The 24,183-nt window shown below is 44.0% G+C and overlaps 1 long non-coding RNA gene across 1 annotated transcript; it reads left to right on the top strand.

Moving 5' to 3' along the window:
• Positions 1-201: 201 nt before the first annotated feature.
• LOC139806819 (uncharacterized) lies at positions 202-4,967 on the top strand. The gene is made up of 3 exons (XR_011730367.1): positions 202-245; positions 986-1,065; positions 4,019-4,967. It is a non-coding gene; the product is annotated as an uncharacterized lncRNA (long non-coding RNA).
• The last annotated feature ends 19,216 nt before the right edge of the window (positions 4,968-24,183 follow it).

The raw sequence follows: 24,183 nt of genomic DNA, 5'->3' as shown, positions 1-24,183 counted from the left end.
TTCTGCTGCCTCTCTGTAAGATGTGATGAACAATAAAACCTGAATTACTGAGATTTGGGGCTGCTGGGAGACAAACCAGGGGAACTCTTTATGTAATGCTGAAGCACACGAGTGCCATTGCTATTTTCTTTCCTCATATGTATGTCTGTTTGCTCTTAGTTCCTTACAGCTAACATTACTGCTCTCTCTTTCTCCATTACACAAGCTGTACTTCCCTCACAAGACACAGACAGGCTGTAAGGAAGGTGAGTAAAGTACAGATGGGGCCCATAAAAGTTACCCAGCTCACTGTTACTCTAACTTTCAACAAGTAAATCACATTCCAGCAATAATTATCCTTTTACCAGCAAAACCTTACATGTTGTTGTCACCCTCAAACTGGGATTAATTGCTGTTTGATGTTTATGTAGTTTACTTGGGTCTCACTAGGTATATAAATACTTTCAAATCCCCTTATTAATTCATATTGAAGGAATTCTATATACTAATTAATTTATATCAGAAGGCTACCAGAGAATCTGGGATCTTTGAAAAAAACATATTACAGTAAAAAAAAAAATAGAGCATTTTGCAGGGGCACATGGATTTTCATGAGGAAGCTTCTCAACATCAGAGTGTGTTCTCCAGCCAAAGACCAGGGGACACACTGAAAGCTCCAGAGCAGATGACCTGACAAATTGAATTTTGCCAAACTGTTCAGATGTTTTTCTTTTCACCCCATGCAAATAGAAACAATGTCCAAGATCCTGAGACCTGGCAATGCTGTGTCACAGTATGGCTCTCCAGCTGTGCTTGTGCTCAGATGACCCCAGTTAGATAGATAGTCTATGGCAGTGTAATTAAAAGGAAAAAAAAAAAAAAGAAGCTAGTTTTATAAGTTTACGTGCTTTTTGGGGGTTTGTTTTCCTCCTGTTTACAAGACTTAATGTTGTGTGGCTTAAAATCTTCCTGCTCTTATCTCTCTTTTGCACTGCTTTTATACTAGGAATATTTCTGGTGAAGTCAGTGAAGTTACCTGTGTGTAATTCTGGATTCATCCATTGAAGGCAGCTGTGGACTTCTCAGGTAAATAATGCTCTGCAAGAGATAATGAAACTCAGGCTCTTTGTGAATATCCACTGTTAGAAGATCAGTTATAAACCTCCCTGCTGTTTGGGACTCAGAAATGCAAAGCTAGGCTGGTAATAGGTGTTCTTTGCATCACAGATTTGGGCATAAGGAAGAGGAATAACTCCAGCTTCATTTATACTGCAAATGAAAATAATCATAAAGATACAAACCACCAAGGTGCAAAATGAGTTTTCCAATTCATAAGCACAGGCCACCATGAGTTAAAACCTTTTGGTTTCTTCCCATAGTGCCCCAGGCAATAGTTTTCATATATATTTCTCCATGGTCAGAAGTCAGAGCAGACCACTGCTATCTAAGACCTTGACTTTTTTTCCCTGACAGTTACAATTATTACAGCCCGGGGGACTCATTTTCTCAGTCTGGCCACCCGCTGACCTAGCCTGAAACCAGAATACACTTTAAAACAAACAAACAACAGCTCTGCTCCCTTCTCTTCACTCTCCTCCCCCAGCTCTGGAATATTTTTACACCGCACCCCTTGCAAGAGGATATTAGCCACTATTGCTGAAGGCACAATCACATTATCAGCACCATTCTCTCTCCCTTTCTCCCTCTCCTCCCCCCAAAGATAAATTTTTTATGTTGCTATTTTCTCCTCTTTTGTATTTGGCATTCGATATTTACGTGATAAACTGCAGAGCTGCTACTAAATGGGCCCTGATACAACTTAATAAATACATAACAACATCCAGACTGCACTCTATTGCTCTGCTGTGTCCTGGGCTGCTCAGGATCCTTGGAGATAATGCCTGCTAAATAAAAGTTATGCCTCAGTATAGGGAAAAGAGGTATTTATTTATTCTGGAATAATTACTAGAGCAGTGCTGGCTGCTGTTGGAAGGAGGGAGCTGGCTGATAATCCTGTCTCTCCCTCTTTGACTTTCTGAAGTGCACACGTGCTCTGCAGCTCATACCCAGAACCTGGCTGTGCTGGAGCACCTGTGCTTCTCTGGATGAATTTGTAAGTAATACACAACTGAGAATTTTTCTACTAGGAGGTCATCTGCTGTTGTAGCCAGGAAATGTCCACAAGCAAAACCTTGACACTGGCAGGCTGAACTTTTAGAAAGGAGCCTGTGTGTAGGTGCCCTGCTGAACTGAGGCCTGATTCAGTGAGCACAGCAAGATCCAGACACAGGGGCTGGGCCTCACCAAAGGCAGATGTGAAAGGAGATACAGGAAAAGGTTACAGGCAGAAGTTGTAATAGGGGTAACTGGCTTTCATCTGGAGTGCAGAAACTTTACTCTATTTTCATTGTCTTAGTTTAACATTTCTCAAGCTTTTTTTTTTTCCAAATTTTTACACCTTTTAAAACTCCTTTGCACGCAGAAAGCAATTTAAACTGGATAAATTGCTGGTCACACAATGTGCAAAAGGCTTTTCCCAGATACACCAAGAGCAACTTTCAGTGAAATTTCCCAGCTGTGCCCAAGTGCTCGGATCCTGGAGACACACCTCAGAGATCACACTTGCACCCACGTGTAGAAGCTGTTCCCAAAGTGCTGTTTTATCAGGTGTGGGTACCCAGGCATTTCCTCAGCCAATGCTGGAATGCCTTTTTGTGGAATTAGCACTGCCTTGTTTCATTCCTGATAATAAGAGAATCAGAGTCTGAAAAATCAGGATGGAGATAACGTGTGAGAACTGTACAGCCATGATTCACATGAGGGAACACTGGTTCCTACATATACTGGCATTTTGTTATCTTTCCAGGAAGAAAGGAGAAATTATTCCAGAGTTTGTATCAGCCACAGAAGTTCATGAAACAAAATACTTCATCAGTCTCTAAAACAAACAGGTTTCTGAGATGAGCTGTTTTGCCTGTGATGACATAGGTGCAGAGGCTCTGTGCATGCATAAGCACACACCCACCCAGGGACACATGCAGAGGTGCATTCAGGAATCATTCCTGTATTCTTCCCTCTCCTTCCTATTCCAAAAGGGCTGGTTTTTCTTTACCCCGGGCTTTTCCAACTGTGTCCTAATTGCTGAAGCCGTCAGTATAAAGTACCATCAACCAAAATGAAGTGAGGCAGACTCCCACAAGCTGCACAACTTTGCAACACAAAGCCACTTCACAAAGAGTTTAGCTCTATAGAAACCGCGGTGAATGCAAGGAGGAATCCCAGAAAACTTTGCATGATGCTTCAAAATGCACCACAGGGATCCCGGGCTTGTTACCTCCTGACACCGTCGTTCTGTAAAGAAAAAAGCATCGGGTGCTCTGTGGAGGGATCACCCCGGGGTCCCGGGCATTCAGCAGGAACGTGGGGAAGTTTCAGATCTCACAAAGAGGACAACAAGGACCTTTGATTGCCCCTGTTGAAGCTCCTGGTAAGAAGCAGGTCACTTCCCTCGAGTCTCTGAGCCTCCATGTGAGGATATTTTCATGCCCACTTGACAGGTGACTGTTTTACCAGGCAGGGTTGTCAGTGCTGCTGGGGGTTATCTGGATTTAGCTGTAGGCAGGAACTGAACCACAATGAGCACTAAAAAAGCTCGCTGGTCTTCGTTTGTTTAGAGACAAGCCATCTCCAACTCGTTTGAAGCCCTTTTTATTGAATTCACACTCTTGTGCCAAGCACTGAAAGATTTACTTTGGCTATTGCTGTAAGATGGAAAGCATCTGAATGTGTGGCAGGCTGCCAGCTGCGGGTGAGCACTGAAAGGTCTGGTACAATGGAGGGTTCCCTGGAACAAATGGGACTGAAGAAAGGCCTGGGCATTCAGAGAGCTGCTGGAGGTTTAATCCAGTGACTGAAGCAGGGTCAGGAGATAACACACCCGACCTGCAGAGCTTTGAGCTGTGCAGCAGCTGAGGAGCAGGGAGCTACAGGTAGACACACGTGTCCTCTGAAGTTTAACAGCTGCTTCCTCCCCTTGCAGGCTCCGGCTCTTCCCCGGGCTCCATCTGCAAAGGCGAAGACCCAGTTGGACTTATCCAACCCGAGGTACCCCGGTTGCTGTTGTATATTTCTTGCAGATGTTGCCATAATTTTGTTGTGGTACAATTTGACATACGGCTCCCCGCTGCATCCGAAAGGGGCACATTATCTCAATTAATGTTTCACAGCAAACATGGCACTGATAGTATTCATGGGACTAAAGACTATTACCATTTGCATGGTGACTAGCACAAGAATTATGACTATGTGTGTTTTCTGCAGCAAAATTTGCCCTTGGGCTCCCTTTTTTTTTTTTCTTTTTGGCTTGTGACAATGTTCCCTTTTTCTTCCTCCTTCTGTTTTGATTTCTACTTAAAGTTTTATGGCTCTGTCCCCTCCAGGGTGCTATTATCTTGTATGCTAATAGGGCTATGCATATTCTATTAGCGTTGTCAGTGTGAGATAAGAGGCACATTCTGTAAGGAGCACTCAGGGGGTAATAATCACAGCAAGGGGTCTCAATGTTAGTACATTATCAGTCATCTTCACATTTCAGTGGAGCCTGTTTATGCACCTCTTCAGCTGCACAACTCAGACACTGAAAATTGCTGAATGTTTACGGAAACTGTTGTAGAGGAACATAATGGGATCTGAGATTGACTTGATAAAGGAGCCTTCTCCCTTGTTGCTTCCAGATACAAGATGTTTGTAACTGTATGCACTAAGTAGGGTAATATGTTATGTGGCAGTTAGCAGGGAAAACCAGGCTGGGGTCTGTATTTCAGGGGGTGGAGCAGCTATCTAGGAAAAGATTTCAAAAGGGTGCACCCCATCAGCCTTTCCTCAGAGCTTTCTCTCACTTGTCACATGGTAGCACACACCTGGTTGACATCGATGGGAAGGCTGACAATTTTTACACCCTTCAGTCTTCAACTTGAATGGTTATAAGGAAGTCAAATTGGTGACAGCATGCAAAGGGCAAATGAGGGACTGTTTGCAGCACTGTCCTTAGTGAAATAACATTCCTGGGTTGCAGCAGTGGGTAATGGCCTGTGAAATAGGTGTCATGTGGATGTTTTCTGCAACTGCTGGTGAGGCAGAGGGGTTTCTGGTGTTGGGACATCACTGCTGTTTCTCCCAGCTCACTTGTGCTCCCACTGATTCCCAGGGCTGGAAAGGCTGCAGGCTGCCATTGTCACCATCCAGTGCCTCCCCTAGGGGAAGGGTCTCTTCCCACCCTCAGCTGTGGCATTTCTTGAGCTGCTAACCAGCACGTTCATAATTTTTAAAAAAAGAGTTGAGAATTCAGGTCTTTTTTCCTACTTTTGTGACATCAGTTTTGAGGGGAACCTTTCACAGTATTAGATTTTCAGTGGAACTTGGAGAAGAGAAGGTAAAACGTGGTGCTTTGTATATTATGTTAGAAATACATGTGCATAAATGACATTTTAATAGGGGGTTTGTATATTTCTTGCTAATGTGGTTACTTCTGTTCCAGCAGTAGTAGCATATTTATGTGCTGTGACACCTGGATTATACTGGGGCTTGGAGTTATCTTTTAGTTAAGGATTTAAAGAAAAGGGGATTTTGTGCATTTCTTAGGAAGGTGGAATCTGTAATTAGGTCTAAACCCAGGGACTTTGTAAGAAATTCAGTGCTTGATTTTGCAGACCATGGGAAAATAACCTCATGAAGAATGACAAAAATTACAGAGCTGAGGCACTAACCTCACATTTAGAATGAAGGAACAATTAATTTTTGGAGACAGCTAGGGAACTTCTACTGTTCCAACAGTAAAACTTTTCCTTTCTACAAATAATCAGATAAACACTGCTGTGGCAAAGCCTTTAGGAGAGCCTTAAATTGCCACTCAGTATAAATATGCAAATTCAGGTGCCTAGTTAGATGATCTGAACTTAATTCCTGGGAAGCAGCAGCTGTCTGCTTGCTCCAGCCAAACAGTCCTAGCCAGGAGGAAAGGGCTATGTTTTGGATCACTTCTGTAGTACTTAAGATTACACATGGATATGAGCACTCCTTACTTTAAAAATATTTGTCCTTGACATTTCCAGACACATGGCTCACACCAAATGTATGCAGCTCCATCTCCTGAGGGTCTTGAGATTAAAACCCCTACTTTCTCACCTTGTGATCTGGCATTAATAGCTGATAGAAAAATCACACACATGACTGACATCTTCCTAGAAATGTGAGACTGTGGAATTAATGAATGCCATGCTGGAAAGCAGGGGTCAGTTTGGAAATAGGATTTCTGTTGCCAGCCATCCAGTCATGAACTGGACAATCTGTTCAGTTTTTTGCTTTAGCATTGAGGAAAATTGGTCTGGAGAATGAAGCAGTCAGAAAATGAGCAGCTCTGTTTCTTTGGCCACTGGAGGTTGATGGACTTTTATGGGGTGTGGAAATCAGGCTGACTCCTGTTTTACAGAAGAGCTCTTGGCACATTCCTCGTGACTGCCAGCTTCTTCATCCTGCCTTTATCTGCAGGATAAATCTGCAAAACCTGCAGACCCAGAGGCTCAGGAGGCTCAGAGGATTGCTGGTCAGACAGGGAGGTCAATGGGTTGGTGCAGTGGTGTGAGAGTGGGCTGAGCTCCCAACCCCTGGGAGCTTCACCAGACATCAGGGGAAAGGTATCTCTGCCCTGTCTGGGGGAAAGGAGTGTGGCAGCTGGAGAGAATGGGATGTGAAAACTCTGTTCTGTAGGGTTTTAAATTACCTTCAGCAAGGGCAATTTGGGAGATGTACCTTATCTTACCTTGGTGTTTCTTTAGGGAAGATGTTTCTTGCTTTTATTTCTATTTTTCTGTTCCCTGTCTTCTTTCAAGAGCAAATGGAAAAGAAAAAAAAAGTGAAAGGAGTACAGATAAAAAGGGAGCTGGAATAACAAGAATCAGAAAGGAAAACATTTTAGTCACACTTTTCCCTTGGTAAGAAACAGGAAGATTTGAACAAAAATTTCATTGGAGGATGACAAGCCAGTGCTTATAGTTCTGTCAAGGCAGCTCCCACTACTTTTTAGCTCTGCTGCAATCATTATTGTTGCTGCTGAGTGGCATAACTGAGCAAGGGTTAAATCTGGGCTTCCTCTAACTGGATTCCTCACTCCACGTGTGTTTGAAGGAAGATTTAATTTATTCAAAAGTAGGCTGTGTGCCTCTAAAACAATGACTGTAAATAGACTTTCTTCTTCAAGGGTCACAATTTTGTAAGAACTAAAGAGATAAAACTGGTAAAAGACCTGAAGCCATCTATCTAATGGTCTGAAGACACCCCATCTATCTGATGTTCTCAGGACATATCTATCTGATGTTGTCTGTGAGTTCATTATTGTTTCAGAGCAACTTCTGGGAAAATAAATCCCAAAGCATCCTGTTTACCACAGCCTGTGGGATCTATAGGTGACACATGAGGAGAGCACTGTGCTTCCAGCATGCTGCAGACAGCCCTGTCCTGTCTGAATTGTCAAACTCCTCAGAGAAACAGAGCAGGTAATAACCAGGGGCCCAAAGCCATCTGTCTCTGGGAGCTGTGCAGGAGTCGTGGGGCTGGAAGACAAGAGGGGACCCAGGCTGAGTTCCATGTCTGAGAGCCATCCCATTCCCATCAGTGAGCACATTGCAGGGGGAGAAATGTGGAAGCAATTACTTTAAGAGCCGTCTTTTGGGCAATTCCCAAAGAGACATCAGACCCTGTATTTATGAAGCCTATTGCATTGGGCCCTAATGAAGCAATTAAGCAAAGGGTCCTCTGTGTTTGATCTAAATGTGGTAATTTTTACAAAAACATCGCCGAGTGATAGATACCCATAACTCAGAGTCCTTAATTGTACTTAATTTGTTTGGAATACGAATGTGCATTTAATTAAGCCAGGGCTTTGCCCACATGTTTAAAGAAGGGCTGTCAAGGAAAATTAAGACCCAGTTTGTTTTCAAAGTTACTGGTTTTTATCAGGCCAGGACAGCGATCTTCGAACAGAAGGTTACAGATAATTAGGCAGAGACCTCAAGCCAAAAAAAAAATTCAGAGACACTGTACAGCTGAGAAAGCAGGAAGAAAAACTCCTTGATGAAGAAACATAAGAATCGGCTGTTCACATAGAAAAGTCATGCATGGCTAGGATTTGGTAAATGTGACCTGTTGGTTAAAATCTGGTTTTTGTTCTTAAACTCCAGCAAGGAGGATGGAGCCTGGCTGGATTTGATGGCAGAAGCAGCTGGCTCCAGGACCAGAATTCATGCCCTGCTCAAGGACCCCTGAATATGGAGAGCTGATGGCATCTCCATCAAACAACAGGAAAGTGGAAAGGGCAAAAAGCAGTTTTCTTCTTCACTCATTTGCTGAATCAAAAGCATTGCCTGAGAGAGCTGTTTTTAAAAGTGTCTCTCTCCCCAGTGCAGGAATGCAGGAGGTGCTTTCCATCCTCTCAGGAAGGGTATTTGTCTCCTGCATGGAAAGGGAGTTTATTCCTTGAGGAATTCCTCAGGGCTTCTGACTTGCTGATCCTGTTATGGAAAGCAGCACGATGCACTTTTTTCACACAGAAAGATATTTCCATGGAGGTGAAATACAGAGTGGAAAGCACGGAAACAAAAATGCTAAAACAACTGAATTTAAATCTGCACTTTGTTCTTTTTTTGTTTAGTGACAAAATAAAGAACGAGTTTAAAAATTAGGAATGCTTCAACACATGAAGAAAAGGCAGTTTTGATATTGAAAAATTAGTTTCTCAGCCCGATAGCAAACAAAGTCCATGTGTGAAACCCTGCAAGCCCCACGTCCTGTGACTCTTCAAGAATCACATCCTGGTTATCAGGTTCTCAACGCTGCCATTTTTAATGTCATGGGGAGGCATTTGTGTCAGGAGATCCTTGTGGAAAATAACTGCTGTGATGTTCCCCTGCATGCTAAAGAGTGACATGGCCAGCAGAGCAAGCTGTACACACATCCTGGGGGAGCTGAGGCACACAGAGGGTGACTGGGCTGCAGGAAGGTGGTGTGTGCCTCTGGCAGAGCTGAAAATTGAACCCAGATTCCCTGCACTGGAGGAATGTAGGGTCTGAATTGTGAAATTTGTGTTTTTGTGAGTGTTTTGTTGGGCTACTGTGCTGGTGACAGCTGCAGTGTCTCTTAATTATGGATCACGAAACTCGCAGAGGATCAGTAGGTTTTTAAACAAACAAAAAATAACTCTACAGAGTCCCATCTCCTGTTTCTGGGTCTGTCTTTAGCAGGTTGGCAGGCAAATGAAGCTGGCATCTCACAGTGAGATGGTACCTGGCCTTCCCTTCTTGGGTGGCTCAGTTTCAAAGCTGGCAAATTACCCAGAACGGCATCAGACCTAATTTAGTATAAAATTAGTCAGCTTAAAATAAACAGAATAAAATAAAATAAATCCTATGGTATTAGAGCTCTCCTGGCTGGATTGCTGCATGCCTAGCAAAGATTTATGGCACGCTGTCACTGGAAGGTTGAGGAGGAATGCACAGCACACCAGTGCCCTGCAACCCTTTACCAGGGTCCCCCCAGCTCACCCTCTAGACATGGGAAAGTTTGGAGACCCCAAAATGAGATGCTGGAGGGGAAGATGCTGGGGGAGAGGGAAAGGATGCCCAGGGGTGGGGCACACAGGAGGCAGGAGGGGGTTCCAGAGCCCCTCCCAGGAGGTCTCTCTCTTTTTTTTTTGATGTATCTGCTGAGCACATTGAAGCAGTTTGCAGAGGCAGGCCCAGAACACAATTCTTCTGGTGGTAAATGAGCACGTCGGCCGTTTCACCCTCTTACTGGGGTTTAAAATTTTTGCAGCAGTAAGAGAGAATTTGAAAGGACATCAGAGGTGGATTTACGGGACCTCTGGGAAATCAACTGTTTCCTGTTTCAACAGCTTCTTCATCATAACTTGCTTTCTCAGTCACTGAATGATGTTCTATTAATCTTGGTGTGCAGTGATTACTGTTAAATGCAGAGCTGGGTTGAGCCTCAATTTGTGAAATAACCTTTTTTTTGTCTCTTCAGCAAGTCCAACATAGTAAACTTTGGTCAGAGGTCTATTGACCAAGTGGATAATTGTGTTCCAGTGCATCCTGTGAATAATGCAGATAAAAAACCTCAAGTGAATAATTCATTTTGCCTCCACTCATTCTGAATTAGCCTATTCATGTATGTATCCATTCCAGTCTGCCTGTCTCTGTGCATGCATGTATTTACATAGCAATGTTGTAATTCACAGGTACTTAAATATCAAAGCAATATAGCTACTGCTCCCTGCATGTGCTCCTGGCTGGGCTGTGTGATTGCATATGTATAAGTAAGCATTGTATATTGTACCAGAGAATTCAGGATTTGATTTTAAGATGAAACATGACACATTGTGTTTGCTGCTGTGATGGCTATCTAGGATTAAGATTAAAAATCTTGCAAATGAGGGCAAATCATTTTGGGCTGGCTCTGCTTTACAGAACAAGTATTTGGGGCTAGTCAGGGTGCAGATGCAAGTTTTCTGCAATGAGATTGGGTTACATGCTCACAACTGTGTCTTTCCTTCCCCTTGGCAGTGACTTAGCAAAGGCAGCACTTGCCCTTATGGATGAGGTTCCCTGAGGGGGATGGACAGCACTGACACTGCCTGAGCATTCTGCTGACCTGCCTGCAGCTCGAGAGCTCTTGTAACAGGTTCTTCTGAAAAGCAGAGGGAAGGGATTTGTCAGAGAAGTTCTGAGAAGCATCTGAACTTTGGATGGATGTCTCAACTGCAGACACATCTGATCATTCACATTTAAAAACTTGCTCGGTGTTGGTGGATTTGGCAGACCTGTGGCTCTCTCTGGAGGACACATGACAGGCAGTGGAACTGACTTAATGGCCAAGGGTTTATGGAAATTCCAGTGGGGATCCATTTGCTGTGAATTCTCCTGCCTCAGACAGCCAGGAAGTTGTGAGCATGCAGCTCCTCTTCAGCAGGGCAGATGGTTTCTCTCTGACTGCTGCAGAGTTCCTGCTCTGCAGAGAGAGGCAGACCCTGGCTTGGACTCCTTGTCATGAGCTTTTCAGTTTCCAGTCCATTACAAGTGACAGAGCTGACACAGAGCCCGTCCATCAGCCTTGTCCCTGAGGAGTGAATCTTCATCCCTTCCTCTGCTCACACCAGAACTCTCTGCTCATGATTCTTCAGGTCCTGCTGGGCACCAGGTGAGGAGGAATTCCACTGGGTGCTGGGTCACGGCTGCCCTGCCCTGCCAAGCCCTGTCCCACACACCCCTCCTCCCACTTCAGCAGCTGAAGGACACAGCTCTTCCCAAGTGGGGATGTCAGTGCTTAAAATAAATCCCTGCCTGTCACTGAGTGGGTCAGAAGGAGACTTGTAAGGCTGTGATGTGGGCAGCCCCCTGTTTGGGAAAGAAATGCCACAGCAGGATGCATTGCTCTGGGTCCATCACCCCTGAAAGTAAAAAAGAAAGCAAAAAATCTGAGCACTGTGGCCAGAGGTGAAGTATTTTGTGCAGGCAGGTGCTGGGTGTATGCAGCACCTTTCCTTTACTTAAAGTGCACCCCAGCAAGGTGGTGCTCTGCTTCCCTGTTCCTGGTTTGCAGCAGAAAAAGCAAAGGGTGGCTCTGCACAGGGTCTGTGTCCAGTGGGGGTCTTGCAGGCTGATCCCAGTGCCCAAGTGTTCTGCCAGTGCCTTGTCTGTGGCCAGCAGGGATCCTGCAGCAGTGAGGACATCCCCCAGCCCTGATCTGAACAATGATAGCTGAACAGAGCTGGATTTCCTTCCTAATGGATGCTCTTTGGTAGTCTGAGCCTCACAGTTTTTTCTTTCTCATTTGCTGACCTTCTGTACCTTTGCCAGAGTCCAAATGTGACTTCCCAATACCCATTTATGAGCAGTAATGACAAGACAAACACATACACATATACAGCTGGGGATATATATATATTTGTGTAAGTATTCTCCCATATCATGCTGTAGTGAGCTTCCCTACCTCTGGCTCCATAATACCCTCTTTTTCCTTATACTATAAATTTAAACTCAGTTTATTGCAGTTTTGTGTCTGATACTCTAAAAATTATTATTCTAGGGTTAATCCCTAACCTCCAGCAATACCATTAGGAAAGCTGTATGGCAGACTTGAAACACTTACTCTTTAGAACAAGTCCTAGCCTTTTCAAGCCATAGAGATCTTTAATTACAGATTGGAGAAGCTGGAGCAACAATTTCAGCAGTATAATGCATTACTCTGCTATAGTTTTGTCTGACAGACCTGTGCTAATTACGCTGTGTGGTTTTGATACAGAGCCAAAAATGGGTTGTAGAAAAATGTGTATCACTAAAACTTAGTTCCCTAAAGTCAAAAGTAAAACAAACAGGGAGAGATCATTATCTGAAGCAGACCCTTACTAGCTGTGTACAGAAGAGAGTCATTCCCATGTTTTATGTTTCTTTTTTTTTTTCCTTTAGATTCATGTAGTGTTTCTGTCTGTATTTACAAATGTCTTGAGTTTTTACAGTCAGGGTAGACAGTGCATTTATTCTGCTCTGTCCCCATTTTCTTCTCTGTTGAAGGCTATAGGTGGCTCTGGTGTGGACTCTTTGTGTGGCCTTCAGCATGTCACTTAACCTTCCTGTGCATCAGTTTACTCATTTGTAAAAGGAGTATTAAAATAATAGACACCCCTCAGGGGCTTTTCCAGATTTAAATAATTAATGTTGGTAAAGCAGTTCATGAGCCTCAGATTAAAGGTGCTAAATAAAGGCAATATATTAATTTTTTTTACTGCAGCTCCCTATAGAAAGAGCAAAGCAATAGCCTGATAAGCACTGGGTTTAAAGTTGGGGGTTAATGTTACATTGCTCAGAGTATACTGTAATTTCTGTGCTCCCAGTTCAGCAGAGCTCTTAAATCCATTCTTCATTTTAGAATGACCCATTGTTTCCCACAGCTAAGGCTCCCAACCAGGCCCTGGAAGAGAAGAGGAAGAGAAGAAAGAGAAAGAGAGGAAGAGAAAGAGGAAGAGAGGAAGAGGAAGAGGAAGAGAGGAAGAGAAAGAGAAAGAGAAGAAGAGAAAGAGAAACAGAGAGAGAAAGAGAAAGAGAGAGAGAAAGAGAGGAAGAGAAAGAGAAAGAGAGAGAGAGAGAAAGAGAGGAAGAGGAAGAGAAAGAGAGGGAGAGAAAGAGGAAGAGGAAGAGAAAGAGAAAGAGGAAGAGAAAGAGAGAGAAAGAGGAAGAGAAAGAGAAAGAGAGAAGGAGAGGAAGAGGAAGAGAAAGAGAAAGAGAGAAGGAGAGGAAGAGGAAGAGAAAGAGAAAGAGAGAAGGAGAGGAAGAGAAAGAGGAAGAGAAAGAGAAAGAGAGGAAGAGAAAGAAAGAGAGAAAGAGAAAGAGGAAGAAAGAGAGAGGAAGAAAGAGAGGAAGAGAAAGAGAGGAAGAGAAAGAGGAAGAGAGAGAAAGAGAAGAGAGAAGAGGACTGTGCATGTATCTATGAGTATTTATCCTTTTGCATTTATGACCTCAGCAAGAACATCATTGCCACAAGAATATAATCAGGAGGTCTCATAAGGCTTGCAAAATTCATCCGGGTTGCAAATCAATAAATGTAACAGGAGAGAAACTACAAGCTGTGCATTTCCATGGAGGCTGAGGTTTTGTGGGATGGATAGATGCTGCTGAGCATGACCTAATGCCGCAGGAAAAAAAACCAAGCACAGACCTCAGCATCTCAACAGTATGAATATTGAACCAGAGGTCCTTGAGTAATTGTCCTTTCTTCACTCCAGGGGTGAAAAGGGTACATTAGACATTCACTAGCAGCAAATGGCACCTGACATCTCTTTCAGTGAAAGTCAGCTTGGAATTTTTTTTAATGGCCAAGCATAAATCTTTTAAATTATAAATCAATAAATAGTTAATTCAATAATAGGAATCTTTTAAATATTTAATGAGTCATATGCAGAATGGCTCTATAACTGGATGTTGATGGAACTGTGTCAAAGGAATTTGAATCAAACTTTTCTAAACTTCCCATATTAAAATAGTTATTGATTCAAACATAAACTATGAAGACTGTTGCAGAAGAAGTAAGGGGGGTGGAGGGGTCTGGCATACATTTTCTCATCCAAGAAAATGTGGAACTAGCAGCTTATTTTTAATGATGTATTCCTGAGCTTTTCAGGTTGTATTAATGTTCCCACTACAAAAATGAGTAAGAACCTATGCAGACAATATTGTGTGTGTGCATATTCATTAAAATACTGTTTTACTGGCAGCTGTGCTCTTAAATAAAAGCTGTGGCAGCCTGCCTCTCATTAAAGGATTCTGGTAACCAGCATTGACTTTGATATCCTGAACTATCTCCATTTCAAGCTGCCCCCAAGTTTAACTTTATTTACCAGAGTTTTCAAGTGAAAGACAGTAGGAGTTGTACCTAGCCCTGAATTTGTTGCTTTATAATTTTCTCTGAGATCTGTAATCAGTCTTCACTCTTACTATGTGATGCTCTAAGTCCCTACTATTCAGAATTACTCTAAATTGGAGGCATTTTGTGCTTAACTCTCACACCACACTCTTACACCACAGCAAATGTGGCATCCTCAGATTTTGTACAGTCCAACCTTTACTTTCAAATAATAACCTAGCTCAATGCTGATCTCTTTGTAGGTAAAATGGTGGAGAGGATGGTGCTGAGAACAGGATCTAGGAGTTGCCTCAGAGGGGGAAACACAAACAAGCAAGAAAAGGTCCAAAGAGGTAGAAGAAAGAAGAGGCTGTCTGGCAGATGGGCTGAGACTGGGTTTTGCAGTGTTGCTGAAGGACAAGTAAGTTTGCTCTGGGCATGTTTTATGGGTTTTCAGCATCATGTATTTCAGAAACAGGTCCTGGTATTAGGGAAACAAAAAGGCTTTAATGCAAAGCTTGTTCCCTGTTCCCTACCTTGAAGCTTCTCAGTGTAAATAATTGGTGCCCCTAGACACCTTTACCAAAGATAGCAATGAAGGTATTTGATGTTGCCTACTGAAATAACAAAACATGGTATCAAAACTCTACCAGAACAGGTCATTGTACCCTTTATACAGATGGCTAAATGTGTTTTTATTCTGAGGGGGCAAAGAAGGATTGCACAGGATTTGTCTCACTGCCTTTGAGGGGTAGGCAAAAGTAGCCAAAAGCCATCTTCAGCCTTACCTGAAGTGGGACCCCTCCTTTCCTCTTTCTGTGCATCTGTAATCAATTGCAGTTGGTTCAATATTTGCAGCAGATTAGAGTTTAATTTGTATTCTGCACACCTCTGCCTTCCCCTCTCTGTGTGTATATATATCCAGAAAAGTTGCCTGCATATCCTTGGTTTATTTTCCCCCCAGGATGACAGATACTGTAACAATGACAGTAGATTAATATCTCCTTAATCAGCCAAATGAACATGACATACAAGGGTGACAGTTCAATTTGCTGCTAACAGATTGTGCCTATCAGAGCCCTTCCATTCCAACTGATGTTTATTTCTGGCAGAGATCATACAGTTCTGGGAGGACCCAGCTTCCCAGCAGCTCACAGACACCCATTAAATACATCAAGTACCACATAGGTGTTACTCACCCGCCTGTCAGGACAGTAGCTGCTTGGGAAATTAAATGAGCCTTGACACAGGCAATGGAGAGACACTGTCACTTAGCTGGGCGAATGGCAGCATGGATTATTGACTGCACACTGCTGCAGGTTCCTCTCTTTATTGCTTGTTATTTTTTGCTTGCTTGTGGACTGCTCTCTGCTGAAACATGGATCAGACACCGAGGCTCTCCCCGGGGAGGTGCATAAAGAACCCTAATGGGCAGGAAGTGCGGGAGGGGTGGGAGCTGAGGTAGAAGCGATACATTAAATCTTCGTCCCAGAGCTGGCTGGGCTTTAGAGTTTGTTTGCAGGTGGGATTTCAGGAGGATCCAGTTTCTAATTCTGAAACTCAATCTGCAGGCTCTAATTCAAATCTTTCTCTCCCTGCTTCCGGCGGCATTTCAAACGCGGTAACCCCAGATCCCGCACAAAGGGGCTGCGGGTCCTGCCGAAGGGTGGTCCCCGCTCCTCCCCCTGGGCTCAGCCAGGCTCCAGTCTCTCTTCTGCAGGCTTGAAACCCAACACCGAAGCCCTAGGTGGGTTCCACCACCAAGAAATTGAAGTCAAGCTTGGAATTTGTGGGGCTGCGTTCCTGCGAGCGCCGTGCGGGTGCCCGCAGCCCGCCCCGTGCCGACAGCTGAGGCTGGGCCGGGGGAACCAGGACAGGAGTTGGGGCACCACAGGCCTGGCTTTGGTGCTGATGTGTGAATGTCTTCAGCACTTAAAGGTCTGATCCTCTGCTCCCTCTGGGGCTGCAGTCGAACGGGAGAGCTTTCATTAGCTGGATGGACCCCAGTTATTTATTTTGATAGTGATGCAGCTCAGCCATCTGCCTGCTTTGGTTTAGACACCCTTACAGTGCCCTTCCCACCAACATGAAACTCTCCTCATTTTGCAGTCCCACCCAAATGTATAAATCTCATTGGTAGAGCTCTGCAAACTCCATCCACAGATGGGGATTGCTCCAAAACCTACTACTGGGCTCCTTCCAACACCCTTTGGTTTTCTTATGGAACTTCTTTTCACAGCTTCCAGCAGTTTGCTTCACAGAAGACAGGAGGCATGTTTATTTTTGAAAGGGAAAATGCAAGTAGTTTCAGTGGAAAGGTTTCCAAGACAAAATTAACAATATATTATCAAAACAATGGCATTAAAAGATACCCATATGATTGTAATTATGAAGCTAAACCCTTCCAAAGAGGGGTTCTTTCATTTCCCATACTTGTTACAATTGCTGTCATACAAATGTGTTCATTATTTTTATCATTTTTTTTCTTATTATTACAGATTTTGTCATAAGAATAACTCATCAAGGTTTTACGACTAATAAATTCTCTAAATTACAGTCCAAGGATGCATTACTTTAATTTTTTCCTCCATATTCTGTTTTTAATTGCCATGCTATTTCCCACTTGCCTTTTTTAATGACTCGTTAGGCTTAGGGGGAAAGAATAGAATTTAGTTCACCTAAGATCTTGCATCAAGTTTTGGACACCTGAGAAAGGGAAGTGATACATTATGGGGAGGTAAAATGTGACTTGTGTGTCTCAAGAGAAGACTTCAGATTTCGAGTATTAAGGATATTGAAAGCAAAACAAAATAAAAATTCATAAGAAAGCCACTGTTTATTTAAATGAATTATTTGAACAATTATTTCTAATAAGAAATGCATTCAAGATGTACACGATTTTTGTAGGATATAGGTATATGCATAGCCTTTAATGTGTTAATAGGTCTACTGGGATCATTTCAGAGTTCTGAATATTACACGTGGATGTGTCCTACAGACCCCTGTGAAATCAGGACCAAACTGAATAAGAGGTAACATTTTTGGTTACAAATTCTTTTGTGATCTTCATGCTTTGCTGCCTGGTGCCTGCCCAGTTTGAGCTCGCTAAATCCACTGCCCATTCCAGCACTGCCACGGGCCATCAGAATTGGACTCCAGTGCCACACATGGCACCTGTGTAAGCAAAGTAGTCCCAGACTGGATTTTCAGATGCAGCTTCAGGGCTGGGTCACCATTCCTGACATAAATACCCCACATCTCCTCAGGAGGATGCTTGCCTTGCCGGGGTTTCAAACCGCGGAGAGATGCGAGCCCCAAGGAAAATATGAGTGCCCTGTTCATGCTGTATAAAGCAGTTTGTTCTGCGTGCTGCTAGAGATCTGCTTTTCTGCATGTATTGGGTGCTCTTTCCTGGCTGGCAGTCTGTGCCCACTTCCAACCCCTGCCTGCCCCAACACAACCCCCTAGAGAAGAGCTGCACAACCTTCTTACCGGATATTGACTCAGGAAATGAAATCTTTTTCTTTCTTTCTTTTCTTTCTTTCTTTCTTTACCTTGACAGAGATTCTTCAGTTGGTCTCAGATTTTTATGGGCCATTATTGGCATAGATTCTTTTTCTTATTTTTTTCTTGTAGAGCATTTCAGGTTTGACACAAAGCTGTTCCCAAGGCAGCTGGAGGAGGAGGGAACCCTCTCCCTGCACGCTCGGCCTCTCGCTGTGTTTACTGAGTTGGCACCGCTGCGCCGGGGAAGCGAGCAGAGGGTTTAGGAAGTTGGGGTGAGCCCCTTTCCAATTGCCTCATCGTCCTCCTCTGCTTGTTTATGGGAAGGGCTTTGCCAAGCCTCAGCCCAGCCCGGGGAATGTTTCCTGTTAGTGTTGCTCTTGGATGGTGCTGAGGGAAGACGCGGGCTCGCGCGCTTTCCCACTGCAACTGCGCTGCTGCAGGCTCCCCCACACAAAGCTTTTCCAGGGCCTCGCAGGGACTGGGGTTCTTTAGTCCTCTGGCAGCCTCAGGAGGGGCTTCTGCTCACATCTTACACAGATTTTTGAGTTATTCACAAGATTCCCCAGCAGTGGGGAGTGACAGCTGGTCCAAGGGATCTGCTCATTCCCCAGAGCTCATGTGGGGAGTGGGAGTGACGGGTCAGAGTGTTTCAGGTGGCCAGGCAATGAGTAACCAAAACTGAGAAACACATCAGCATAGTGCAGAACAGCAAGATCTGTTTGAGAAGGTGAGGTGTCTGGTAGTGGGCAGGTAGGGAGTTAGTATCCTTACTAGTAACAGACATTATTTGTTTCATGACTGCAACAGGGACTTGGCTGTGTCAGGCCTGCTATAAGGACACAGATTTTGTCTGTAGTGCCATAAGAAGAGGCCCTTCTTGTGACTTGTGTAGGTTGCATGGCCCCAAATATGCTGGAAGAGCTCAGCTGTTGGGTCACCAACCCTCATAACTTCTAGTGGCTCAAAATTCTTTTAGGAAGATCTGAAGATGAAGGTAAAAGCCCACTGACTGCATACTAACAAAAGCAGAACAAGGAGTTTTACACTAGTGACTACCATCCAAATCTCTCTAGAGGGAGGCAGAGAGCTATTTGTCCGGGAAGATTTGATAGTTTATGTGTGCAGCACAATCAGCAGCAACAAAAAAGCACTCTTTGTCAAGTATGTTTCAGGTGATGCTAGTGGCACAGTCCTTAAATATTCACCTCCATCACTGGCTCAGCAGGATTTTGCTCTTGCAAAAGCTGAGCAGCACTTTTCCTGCAATTGCAGAGCTCCGATTGTAGCCCTGCTAGTGCTGAACCAGAGGGTGCTTTGAGGGAACTGGCTCTGAATTGGGTTCTGGTTAATCAGGACTAGACATGGAAACAGAGCAGTCCAGCCCTCACATCTCTGCCTCCAGGATGGCACCTAATTATTGCACAACTGGCAGTAGTATTTAAATGCACTTCCCAATATTTTTCCTTCCTCTGCTGACCTTGAGCAGTTTGCTAGAATGTCTCCTCATGCATATTCAGTGATCCCACCAGGTGCTTTCTTGGGCTTCATTCACCAAATCACAAATTTTGGAAATTGCAGCACGAACTCAATGTGAGATAAAACCCAGCCCCAGCAAAGCTGATGAAAAACTGCTTGTTAGCTTCAATTCAGGCTTTCAGAAAATCTTCTCTTCTGCTAGAACAGTTTTGGGGTTTTTTTGGTTTGGTGTATTTTTTTTTTTTTTCAAATCCTGAACTGTCACAACAACCTAGTTAATAGATTTTACTTAGTATCCAAATTTTTGACAGGTTTTTGTGTACCTGTTGGGGCCTGTGCTTTTGTGCCAATCAGACTGCTCACTGCAGCACTGCCCTTTCATGTCTCCTCCACCTCAGAATCCCATCCTTGCTTTGGCACTCCTGCTGCTCAGATTGAGCAGGGCATCCTGAAATCCCATGTAGCCAAACCTGAGATGCAGTTCCCCACAAGGCACACGATGTAGAAGTCTGCAACTTGTTAGCTGGGAAAAAATCTGCAGCAGTAAATGGGTCACACAAAAAAGTTTGCAGAAGCACTGCCACAAAGAGGTCCAAATGCAGTTTCATTTAGAGGACTGAAACATCTGCATGTATGTTTGCAGGCCATGTTTTCTCTCTGGAAACTCAAGTCCTAATGTGCATTAACTGTTTAAACCCAATTTCGTTGCAGTTAAAATTGAATATGACTGTTAGTCTTGAAAATATGGCCTATTTCCTTTTACTAGTTAGCTTTTAAAGGTGTTTTACAATTCAAATGAGCCATGCAATTAAAGGTGACATTGCCAAAACTGGACAGACTAAAATTAGACATTCCTGCTGTGTGTTAGAGCTTGGCCCACGTTTAGCTCATGCTGTCTTTAGGCTGTACCTGTCTGCTCCAATCTTATGAGTCAACAGGATACTGAAATGTTCCAGAATCTTGTTCTTTGTGTTTTTCTATTCTTTCTGTCTTCCAATATTACCCTGTCCTTCTTTCCCTTTATAGTATGTAATGCTCAAGACACACTCACGTGCACACACCGGGGCACACACACAACATTTTAGCTTTTTTTGTGTTGAGAGCTAGGAAGCACTTCATTAGCATTAAACCTACAGATTTGACCACTACAACCCCATAATTAAAACCAACCCTTGCATTGCAGTCCCTGAATTTACAGTGGGAATAGCAGGCAGCAGGCTGGGAGGCTCTTACTTGTTCTTCTTTGCTCATAAAACCTGGGAGCAAAGGGGAGCTTCTAGGTGCAGGCTATGGTCACTTCCACGTGTTTTGATGGCTTTGATGTGAAATTTCAGGTGCTGAGGGAAGGGTCATCTCTCCACCTGCTGAAGGGAGCACACAGGGTGTCTGGCTCTGAGGAACACTGCCAGCCACAGTGCCCAGAGTTCCTAACATCCCCCCCTCTAAATAACCCTGTGCACCAGTTAAATATGTAATGACAGTGTCCCTGGGTAATCAGTGACATGGTTACCATTAACATTTCCCAGTGTAAAGCATCCTGCCCTGGCTGGGGAGCAGTGTGCTAGTGTGAAGACTCCTGACAGTTTCTCCAGTCCATGGCTCAAGGTAAAGCAGAAAAGCAAAAGAGAAGAATATCTCCCAGAAAATGTCTGTTATCCTTTGAACACAGGCTGTGGCCATGACAAAAATTCTCCTTTATTTCAGGCTCAGCTCAACAGATTCAGTGACAGCATTCCATAAGGCACTGGAGTCAGGTAAGTCCTGATTTAGCCCACAGAAAGGTTGGGGAACTTTGAGTGAATTCTCTTACACAAGTTTCATACCAGAATAATGGAATTTCCTGGCATCATGGTACTTCCTTCTATGAGGAAGGCAAGGAAAAATGATCAGGTTCTTTCTGGGAGAGTGGGCAAGGTTTTAATATTTCCAGTTGTGCACTGTGTGTGGAGAGATGTGTGTGAACACCTCAAAGTCAGGCACGGAAAGGATGTTCCAATTCTGTGGGGAGGAATAGTGCAAAAAAGCCAGAATAAAATAGCATGAAGTATATTTTAGGTTATGGCAAGACACGATTACATTCTACAATACATAATAATGTAGTGTTTGCATAGTACATGTAAGGTGCTTAACAATGTGCTGCTTAACTTGTATGGGTATAAAATATCATATAAATATGCTAAACCTGAGCTGTATTGCCTCACTCTCCCTGAAATGCCTTTCACTGTGTGTCACTGGAGTGCTAAAGCCTGTCACACAGAGTGTGCACACAACGTTTTCAGGAGCAATGAACTTTTTAAGAAAAAAAAAACCTAGTCCCTTTTTTATGGCACCCATTCCAAGACCCATCCCTTTTCACAGCAGGGCAGTGATTTGAATCCAGACCAGGTTGGTAGTTCTGTCTGCTGAGTGACCTCTGTGAGCAGAGTTCTTGGTTTCCATCCAGTTCCTGATGGAAGGGTGCCCAAGCAATGACCACACCATCTGGCAGGGCTCTGAGCAGCAGGGTGAGCTCTGAAAGCCCACACCACACACCCATGGGTGGTCTCCTGAGGTCACTGCTGAGCCAGGCTGGGGATGGGGACACGGGGTGGCTCTGCCTGCTGCACACACATGTGCAACACACCTTTCTCTGGCAGGGTTTTGGTGGCTCTGCTCCCACATGCTTTAGAGCATTGGTGGGTTCTTAAATTGCTGCTGGAGAGTGGGCACTTGAAAATGTTTCCTGATGCCAGAATCAGCTCCAAGCACTCGGGGCTTTTCTCTGTTCCACCATTTGAGGAGTGTTACAGCAGTGTGCAAACAACAGAAGCTAAAACACACAGACCTGAGGGTGCAGGGGATTTACCCTGGAGTCACCTCCTGAGGGACATGGTGAACTCTCCATTTCTTGCAGCCTTTGCATGATGTGTCTCATTCCAGCAGAGATGCCACAACCCAAAGAGTTGCTAAGGGTTTGCTGGAGAAATGGCTGCATGATGCTCTCTGATTTGTGCTGTTTAAGAAGTCATCCCAAGTCCTCTTTTTCAGCTGGCCTTAAAATCTATTAATCAGGTGACCTGTGGAAAGATTGACAGGTGACAGTGTTTACTCCAGAGGTTTGATTGTCCTTGTGCTTATCCCTCAATTGCTGTAGGCTTCATGTCTGAACTCAGAGCTCTTTTCAAGTCTGGGGCTCCTGTGTTTTAGTTCTGCTGCCTGAATTCTCTGAGCACCTCCAGTAACCTCCTGAGCAGGGCTGGAGCTGTTGAGATACACACTGGACCCTTCCCTGACAAGCTAAATGTCCCCACCCCCACCTCTGCCATCAAGTCTGCAGGTACCAATATGTTCCCTGACAGAATGACACATAAATCCCAACTGTCAGGAAACAAAGCAGTTTTTAAACTTTAACGAGCAGAGTAATGGAAATAAAATACAAAGGAAATGAAAAAAAAAAAAAAAAAGACTAAAATGTTTTTTATTTTGGTATTCTGTGGGAAAAAAGTGTGTACACTAAATAATAAATAAGCCCTGCAATGTTTTTACAGCTTCTTTCATATGCGTGAATATTTAAAACATGCAAAAATGTGGAATAGGCATTTACTGAGGACAAAAGAAGAGAACTTCTGTGCAGAGAGCAAGATGGGGAAAACAGAGAGATGCATGTTTAATGGATTGCTGTTCACAGAAGGGAGATATTTCCAAGTGTGAACATATTTGTAGACAAACCAATCTGACAAGTTAGCTTGGGGATGATGTATTACAGCAGAATTGGCCTGGGAAGCTGAATTTTGTTGCGAGTGTTCAGTGGTGTAAACAAGGCCTGCTGGGTTTTGGCAGCCAAACTGGGGAGTCTTCAGCTACTGTGGAGCTGCTCAGGCCTGGGGTTGGTACTGGAGAGGTCCCTGTCTCATGCAGCCAGCAAAAGAGAGACAGCTTCTCATGCCTTGTTGGAAGCTAGAAGGGACCAATAACTGTGAGCCCTTAAGCTGTTTGTTAAAAGGGGGAAGGAGAGCAGGAGGGAGCTGTTGGTGCAGGGCTCTGTTGCCCAATATAGACCAGAAAATCCAAATATTTCTCCCAGCATCCTAACAGGAAGTGTGTGAAGTAAATCTCAACGTCCTGGCAGGGTCAGACACCTGAGCACAGCTCTGGAGTTGTATCAGGACAGCCCTTGGTGGTTGTGTGTTGGCTCTGGGTTGGCTCTCAAGGGTCCCCTGGGGCTGCTCACTCCCTGTGCATCCTGGAGCAAGCCAGGAGTGAGAGGATCATCTGGTGTGTGATGATCTGCTCCTTGCTGGGGTGTTTGCAGCCCCAGCTGCAGGGAAGGTGCTGGCTGTGCCAGGAGAGCAAAGAGCATTTTCCCAGTTAGAAGTGGGCTCTCTCCCACTCTCAGGGACTCTCTCCATGGCTACCTTGGCTCCTACCTTTGTGTTTGGAACTGAAACCAGAGAAGGGCCAGCCTGTTGCCATGACTGGCAGGGGCTCATTAGTCACTATTCCATGGCTTATGGTTTGATGCTTGTTTAACTGGAGGTTTTTGGTTGTTGGGTTTTTTGGTTTTTTTTCTTTCTCCTGACTTTTGATTTCTTTTTGCCAACTTTATATTTTAATGCATGTTTTTATGGAAATATTTATAGTGCACATGTTGCATATAAAACACCATCATAAAGCTTTTTGCTTCGGTCCTGTTGAAATAAATGATGTTATTATTATAATAATTTCATAGGGTTATATCTGTTCTGTAATGAAAAAGACCTGTGGCTGCTTGAGCCATCAACCCAGGCAGTTTTTACA

Source organism: Heliangelus exortis, chromosome 23 (genome assembly GCF_036169615.1).
Source record: "Heliangelus exortis chromosome 23, bHelExo1.hap1, whole genome shotgun sequence".
Classification (NCBI taxonomy): Eukaryota; Metazoa; Chordata; class Aves; order Apodiformes; family Trochilidae; genus Heliangelus; species Heliangelus exortis.
This window is presented reverse-complemented; position numbering and strand designations above follow the sequence as displayed.